Source organism: Echinops telfairi, unplaced genomic scaffold (assembly GCF_000313985.2).
Source record: "Echinops telfairi isolate 266 unplaced genomic scaffold, ASM31398v2 ScPeMD7_1713;HRSCAF=2227, whole genome shotgun sequence".
Lineage (NCBI taxonomy): Eukaryota > Metazoa > Chordata > Mammalia > Afrosoricida > Tenrecidae > Echinops > Echinops telfairi.
The window spans coordinates 16,279,941-16,288,778 of NW_022105611.1; the positions used below are offsets into that span (position 1 = coordinate 16,279,941).

General features: G+C 47.0%; 1 pseudogene; it reads right to left on the reverse strand.

The window, feature by feature from the left end:
* Nucleotides 1-4,517: 4,517 nt before the first annotated feature.
* The window catches only part of LOC101652853, a 23,688-nt pseudogene continuing 19,367 nt past the window's right edge, over nucleotides 4,518-8,838 (reverse strand).

Genomic DNA, 8,838 nt, shown 5'->3' on the forward strand with positions numbered 1-8,838 from the left:
GTCCGGGCCGGCCGCGGTCAGGTTTATCGCTGTTGCATGCGTGTTTCATTGTGGCGAAATAGAACAAAGTCTTTGGCCGTGTTGATCAGTTGGAGGCGTACAATTCAGTGACATTACTAACTTAAACTGGAAAAAATACATGCTGTGTTTTCAAAGCAGCAGCTCCGCACCCTTGGAGTCATACCTCCCATGGCGAAAGGGCTGGGGGGAAAAAAAAAGTCTAAACTAAAGAGAAACGTCCGTGGCATACTAGTCGCCGATTGTAAGTGGACTGAAGAGCAAACTAAGCAACGACGAGAATGAAGCTTAAATTTTGGACTGTCTTGCTAAGTCAACGACGCCAGCCAGAAAACACTCCGGGTGTGTCATTCTGGAAAGGGCAAAACGATGTCGTCGACAGAACCCAGGTCAGTGAGTGCCCAGGGCTCAGTGGACCACGGGGTTAGACAGCCAGAGCACAGAGTATAGGGTGGCGAAACGATTCGGGGGTGATGCTGTTCTGGTGGGCACCTGGCACCATGCACTGGGCAAAATCCATGGGACTTTACAGTCCAAAGGCGTGAACCTTGATGTATGCACACACACACACACACACACACACACACACACACACACACACACCTCTTAGGAGGTCAGAGGGCCCCAGATGAAGTGGGGACTGACATGCTTTGTAACTATATTACAAATTGTGAAACCACTTCGTTGAAGGTGGTAGGATAGGGCTGCTGACTTGAGTAACTGAAGTGAAGTGCAATCTGTAAGAGGAAAAGTGAGAGGAGTTGTAATACAGACTCTACTGTTCATTGGTAGTCTCCCCCCACCCCACCCCCCAATGAACCCTCTAAACCTGTGGACTGGAATTGAACAATTAAGTAAATGGGTGGGTGGACAGGTGGTGGGAGCCAGGTTTCATGTGGTTGGAGGGGGAGTTTAGAGAAAATCAAGGAGAGGACGCTAGAAGGATCCATGTGGTAATGGCTTAGAGTAGAAACAGCAATGTGATCTCATGTTGAGCTTAATATGGATACAGAGGGCTACATAGAGAAATGGTAATAAACGTGTGCATGGGCATACACGCATGTCCATACGCTGCTGAGAAGAGCCTAGAAGCACCATGTGCACACCTAGCACCCAGATTGTGGTCTCGAAGACCACTCTCCAATAGAAGAAACCACAGCTCCTTGAAAAATGGCTGATTCAAGAACCAGCACAAGGAAAATAGTAGATAAGTCTGAAGTATCTTCCGAGAATGCTACATAGAAAGGGAGCGTGAAAGAGTAATCTTATAGCAGAGGAACCTGGCAAACACGACCTCCACCAGGATGAAACAAAGCCAGAGCACAGATGCGAGATCCATTCCACATATGTTAGAAATACAAACCAACTGGTTTGTCAACTCCCATCTGCCCCTCAAGATGAGATTGGTAGTTTGGAGCACAGGGCTCCACTTTCAGGTTTGAATCGGAGGAGGCAAACCTAGATTGTCACCAGGATTATCAACCCTTTGAATTCTAAGCCATGGGAGTCAGCTCTATCGGAAGTTCATTCTGCCCAAATGCCAACTCACCGCTCCTTTTCTGATGCTCAGCCAGCGACCCTGTCTCTACTCAGCTTCTCTCTCGGTCTGTGTCTTGACTGGCTGGCCTGTGCTGAAAGTCAGTGTCCTATTTGGAAACGGATCGTGGGGGATAGTTTCACAACTAATGTCACTGAACTGTACATGTAAAAAACTGGTTGAAATGGCAAATGTCTTGTAAATACACACATACACACACACACACACAACCATTGATGTCCTGAGATTTGTGGAGTTTATACACACACACACACACACACACACACACACACACACAACCATTGATGTCCTGATATTTGTGGAGTTTAGAGGATTATTCCTTCTCTGTCTCCCAATGGTAACAGAATCTAATTGATCTGTTTAGATACCCTCATACAAGGCTTGTTCATTGAAGACAATAATCACGAAGTCTTCATTTAACCAGGAAATATTTATTAAGCACTAATTAGGTTCTATGCCTGGTGGTATAGTGGTTACATCTTGGGCAAGGTCAGCAGTTCAAAACTAGCTGCTCCTCAGGAGAACGATGAGGCTTTCTACTCACCTACAGAGTTAGTTTCTGAGACCCACGGGCACAGTACCACCCTGCCCTGTCCGCCTTTAGGAGTCAGACTGCCTTGGCAGCAGTGAGTTTGAGTTTTCATTGGGTGCTACACTCAAACCAAACCCACTGCCAGCTGAGTCAGTGCTGACTCATAGCGATCCCCGTGGGGTTCTGAGACGGTCACTGTTTACAGGAGTAGAAAGCCCTCTCTTTCGTCCGAGGAGCTGCTGGTGGTTGCAAACTGCCAACCATGAGATCACAGCCTAACACGTAGCCACTGCCTCACCAATAAGCTCAGGGAAATAGCAATAGTTGGTAAAGTTGAACACTATCCCTTTCCTCTTGGAGCTTGGACTACTGAGAAAGATAGCCTAAAACTAAGCAATGATCAAGTATGACGAATATTAGGACAGGGGCATAGTGTTCTGTCATCCCTAAAATGATGGTTTTTAATCTCTTGTGGAGTCATAGGTTTCTTGAAAAAGATCAATATCAAAGGCCTTTGTACCAGGAAACAGACAAGTATGCAAACATTTCAAGCTGTTTCTAGATCCTTTGACGCTTTCTATTGGCTTTGCATTTAGAACTCCTACTCTAAATGATAAACATCCAACAGATGAAACCAGAAGCAGACATGCCGGCTCTCTGGAGAACAAGGTAAGTGCTAGGGAGTAGAAGCAGTAAGAATGAAAAACAAGGTTCCTAAGCTTTGTATTACAGGAGTTATCACCACCAATCCTCTGATTGCAGGGACAGTCTAATCCTAGGACCTAATTCTCCACTAGTAAACCTTGCCCTCTCCCAGAAGAACACATTACGAAGCAATTCATCCTTGCTCTAGTGCGGCACCGCCCTTAGCCCTGGGCAGGAGGCCCCAGGTCACCAGTGTCTTGGACAGTCTGGCTCTTGACTAGTCCAAGTGCAGTTGACAGTGTTCTCCGGGCAGGACGAGAGTCCTCGCAGGTTCTGCTCCCAGCGTTTCCACTCCAGTGTTCTCCAGCCTTCTCCCCAGCACATCGACAACCAGGTGGCCAACAAGTCCCAGTTTTGTGTCTACGGGATTGTGAGGGCCCCAGTTCCAGAAAGACAAACTGACAAGCAGATGGTTTCTGTTGGCCAGTGTGATATTTCCCAGGGAGGATCATGTGAGACTTGGTCACTAGAATGGTGCTAACACAGATTTAGTTTTGTGTGCCCTGCCTCAGACCTCTGGGATGGGGTCCTGGACGCTACCTTTTTCAGAAGCTTCCTAAAGACTCATTCGGGGGCTCAGGTGCATGAGAACTGATTGTGATGATGTATTCACAACTCTTTTAAAAAGTGACTTTACTATTGAAGTGTATAATATTCACATATGTATAATATTCACAATAGTAAAAGTGACTTTACTATTGAAGTAAATACATATTATATGTGAATATTATATCAAGAAAGCTACTAATAAATAAATAAGAAACCAAACTTGACCAGTGGTTACCATGAGTGAAAGTGTTTGTTGCTTAGAGGACGTTGGTTTAGATGAATGGCAGCCGAACAATTTGGAAAAGGTTCTCAATAATGGTTGCACATCACAAGGAATATAATCCCTGGCACTGGATTAGACATGCAGACGTCGCTGAATTGGAGAATGTTTTGTTGTGTATGTTTTTCCACAATTAAAAAAAATAATTACATGAATAATAAGGAAGAAGAAAATGTTCTAGAATTGAGGTGATGATTGTACAACTCTTCTCGATATGATTGAATTGTTGAATTGTATGACATACAGATGAAGAGCCAATAAAACTGTTTAAAAAAAGAAAAGAAAAAACGAAAAAGACACTTGTAACCATGAGTCAGCACGATGGACACTTTGGGCTGGTTGCCAAGGCCCTTACCTGAACGTTGTTCATTCTCTCAGGGCACTTTGAGGGCCTCGCTCGCCGCCTGCCCGCAGCACTGAGCGTTAGATGGGTCTGTCTAGCTGGGGCAGGGAACCAGAAGGAAAACAAGAAGTCCAAGGCTTGATGTTGTTCGACATCCTCCTGCTGGCTCTTGACCGTGGAGACTCTGTGTCCCACAGAACGAAATACTGCCAGGCCGGCGCGCATCGTTGCAGGCAGTCTGGTCGAGGATGTTCGCTTTACCACTCAGGATGTCTCTCCTGAAAACAGGTCTCCCCATCTGCTGCTCAGGAGCCTCGGCTGTCCTCCCGAGGCCGGTCCGCTGGTTCTTTTGGCAGCCCGCGGTGCGCCCTAGTCTTCCGCAGCGCCATCCTGCAAATTCACGGACGCTTCTTCGGTCTTCCTTCTTCCATGCCCAGCTTTCACATGCCTTTGAGGCGATCGAAAACACCATGGCTTGGGTATACATTGCATATAGATTCAATTTGATCTTTTTGCTTTTTAAAATTTTCAATCACTTTTTATTAACTGCTTCCAAGAATCGTCACAAGTGCAGGAACGGACTGATGATATCCAGGTGGAGGCTGATGGACGCCAGGACGTATTCTTCTGGTGAGAGCCTGTGCACCAGTGAGCGAGTGTCATAGACGATGAGCCGCAGGGAAGAGGGGCTCCGCTGGCAGCCAACACAGGCGCCACTGTCTCACTACGGAAAAACAAGCGCAAGAAGCCGGAGAAGCACAACATCCATACAACAGTAAACAGCCCTGCTCCGAATTTGCTAAAGTCTCGCCTAGATTGTAGAGCATATGCAGTCAAGCCAAGAAATACTGCAGTGGTCAGTATAAACGCTTGGAGAATAATATATACATCATAGAAAGCAACGACTGGCCACAGTCAGAGCTTCCAGTAATGTAAATCCAAAAAGCAGCTACAGGTTAAGGGATGCTTGTATCTGTTCAGAGTCAATGCTAGAATCAAACCGAAAGATCCCAGGGCACACACCAAAATTAAGGCAGGACTTTCATGTACAAATGTCCGGAGCGGCTCAAAGTATAGAAAGACTGAGCATGTCATTGTTGTTAAAAGAACTTGCAGAGAAAGGATGCTATAGACTTTTCTTAGAAAAGCCATTCGCATGTGCACGCTGGCAGAGGCCGCGCAGCTGCCGTAGTTGGTCATCCTCCATCGAAGAGGACGGGAAATGAGGGTCCGGGTTGCCTATGGAGGGCACGCGACAGCCGGCCGCCGGCGTGCGGAAGGGGCGTCTCTTCTCACAACTTCGATCTGATCTTTTAATGGCATTTTTCAGCTACGAAATGTTCAGACCCAGAAAGGGTAAGTAAGCAGGCAGTGTACACGTTACTAGACGCGGGTCACGTCGCTCTTTTGTCCTCGGCGCTGACCTCACGTAGCTGTCTTTGGTTCCTCCTAACAGTCTGCTTGGGGGAACAAAATGACGTCACAAGGAGGAAGGCAATAGACAGGTGGCAAAGTGGCAGGTGTGCTTAGAAAGGGGCTTAGCTCCCTATTGTCGCATTTCATACTGACTTTACCCCAACACGCCACCAGATGGCAGCATCCTACCCATTTTCTTGGCCGCCCCTTTTGCTTGGTGGCCCACGTGCATACGAAGCAATGTGTCATTGTATCCCAGGAGCTCTGGTGGTTAGGAGCTGGGCGACTCGCTCCACAGGGAAAAGATGCGGCAGTTTGAGGCTAAGTCAAAAAGTATTTTTACAAAATCATAGAAACATTTATTAAGCAAAAATATCAAATTGTGGAGTTATTATTTCTTGACTTATCCACCAACTGGATTAAAGTGTTGAAAGCAAGGAGTTTTTCAGAGGAACTAAGGTGCGCCTGACCCAAGCCAAGGTATTTCTTTTTTTAATAAATCGTTTTATTGGGGGCTCTTCCAGCTCTTATAACAATCCATACATCACTTGTATCAATCGCATTAGTACATATGTTGCCATCATCATTTTCAAAATATTTTCTTTCTATTTGAGCCCTTAGTATCAGCTCTTCTCCCCACCCCCTCGGGAAACCTTTTTAAATGATAAATTATTTTCGTATCTTACACTGTCTGCTGTCTCCCTTCGCCCACATTTCTGTTGATCGTCCCCTGTGGTAGTGGTATTATACGTCGATCATTGTGATGGGCTCCTCTTTTCTCTCCCTTCTCCCTCTACCTTCCCCCTACCTCATGGTAGCGCTACTCCCATTACTGTTCCTTGGGGAGGGGGGGTCGGCGAGGGGAGTATCTGTCCTGGACTCCAGGTGTCGAGAGCGTTTATCTGTACCAGTATACATGTTATGGTCTAGCCGGGTTTGTAAGGTAGAACTGGGGTCATGATAATGGAGGGGAGGAAGCATTAAAGAGCTAGAGGAATGTTGTGTGTTTTGTTGATGCCGTGCAGGACTCTGGCAGACTTATTCCTACCTTGTGACCCTTCTGTGAGGGGATGTCCAGTTGTCTATAGATAGGCTTTGGGTCTCTATTTTGGCACACACACCCCATTTGCATCAAAATGGTTGTTTGTTTTGCGTCTCCCGATGCCTGATACCCAATCCTGTCAACACCTTGTGATCACACAGGCTGGTGTGCTTCTTCCATGTAGGCTTTGTTGCTTCCTTGTTAGATGGCCGCTTGTTTATCTTCAAGCCTTTAAGACCTCAGGCACCAAATCTTTTAATAGCTGGGCATCATTCACTTATGCACCTGCTTTGTCCTCAGAACAAAGTGTTCTTGCGTTGAGGGAGTACTTGAGTCGAGGCCCAAAGTCTATCTGCTTCCTTAATACTTAACATATAAAATATATGTTCATAGGCCTATATACCTATCATTATATATTAATATATTTACATATGTACATGCCTATATTTATACCTCTATAAATGTCTTTTGCCTCCTAGTTTTTTTCCTTCTATTTCCTTTTACTTTCCTCCTGTTCCGCTATCATGTTTGACCTTCATTCAGTGCTCAGTAATTCCTCTTTGCTACACTGCCCTTGATTGAACCCCACCAGGCATCCTATGCCCTCCTTGCCATCAATTTTAGATCTCTTGTTGTTCCCTTGTCCCTCGGTTTGTTGGCTCCCCCCATCCTTTCCCCCACCTTCCCCTCACTTCTGTCCCCCTGGAACCTTAGTCCTGTTGGTCCTGTTGTTTTCTCCTTGGGATTGTTTATCTTGCCTATCTTATGTAGATAGACATGAAGAAGGTGAATAAGTCTATAAATAGTTCCAGGTCTGTCTGCTAACCCTTATTTATATTTTCCAATTGAGTCTGAGGAGGTGCCAAGCCCTGCCCTCTGAGTCTGAGGTCTATTTTCAGGATTCCTCAGGGACTTAGTGACTTTGCTCCCCTTGCTGCTCTGTTGTGCTCCCTTCGTGTTTTGCCCCGGTGTGGGGGTGGCAGACAGGGCACAATTGAAGCACTGTCTCAAGTGCTGTCCCCTGCAGCACTGTGAGTCAATGAGGGGACATCATGTCTCGTGTGAGGCCAGCCCTACCGTCTTCTCTGTGCATTGGCTGCTCTGAGCAGGAGTGTTGTCCTTGGGGCTTAGTGGGTCAGGATGCTGTACAGTCTCTCTCTTTTCCTCTAAGTTTGCTCCTGTGTAGTTTGGGCAGACCCGTCACTCTCACTGGGCTGTATCTTCAGCGCTGTCCTCTGTAGTTTAGTCTTCTGGGGAGGGGTCGATGTAGCTGGGATTGGGGCCGGCCAAGCAGACCTCTCTGTTAGTTTGCTGCTTCATGCCGGCATGTTGCCCTAAAAGCTTGGTGTACCAGGTTGAGATCTGGTCCCTCTCTCCCTTTTCTGTGGAGACATAAACAATACCCTCCTCGTAGGTGAGTTAGTGCCCTGTTCCCCCACTCTCCACATCCTCTTTCTTTTCTTCTTTCCCCCCTCCTTTTCAGTAGACTGCCGCATGCATCCCTGGGTTGGGTCTGACCCTGCCAGAGTGCCTGAGCCTTGCCCCCAGGAATTAGTGCCTTTAGTGGTTTTCTCCCCAATGCCTCTCATGCTTTTGAAACTTACCTCAGTGGATTGATGCTTCCAGGAGAGCTGAGAAATAACTGCATTGTATAGAAACGTTTCTACAAATGGGCCACTAGGTGTCAGTCGAGCGCCTAGTGGTGAGAACCTGAGCGGTTCATAAATAAAATGAAAAATCTGTGGTTGGAAGGAATTCTCCTCACCTAACCACTAACCCAAAGCTAGACCTCCTTCTCCATTATACCAGCAACCATAGCAACATCCGTCGGGTCTGGTGCTGAGGTGCCCACCGTTCCTGAGACAGCCTCTTCTGTTTAGACAGCCTTATTAGGAGGCTGTTCCTGACTTATGTTCCTGACTTTATGTGAGACTGGACCTCCCCGTAGCTTCCGCTCCCTCCACCAGGGAATTAAGTGGAAACAGCCTGAGCTCTGTGCTTGTGCTTGAGGGGTGACGAGCTGGTATGACTGGCAGAGGACCTCACAAGGTTGGTGACTTGGGGATATTGCTGACACTAGTGGCAGCCCTGTCTTCCCCCACCCCCTTGTCCTAAGCCCTGTCCACGCTCAGAGGACTGAGGACTCTGGAAAAGGGGAGGGGAGCCAGCCATCCAGCACAATGCCATCCTATCAGACCTAGGGCTGGGGAAGGGTGGGAGGCTCTTTCCAGCAGTGTCCACAAACTGGACAAGAGAGTGGCTCTTGTTCAGAGAAGGATCCTTGAAAAAAAAATTTTTTCCCCCAAGGTGCTCCTGCTTGCCAAACCCACCTCTTCTATAAATAATAATAATAAAGAGGGACTGTCACTGTCCATTCTGGTTCCAGTTATATTCT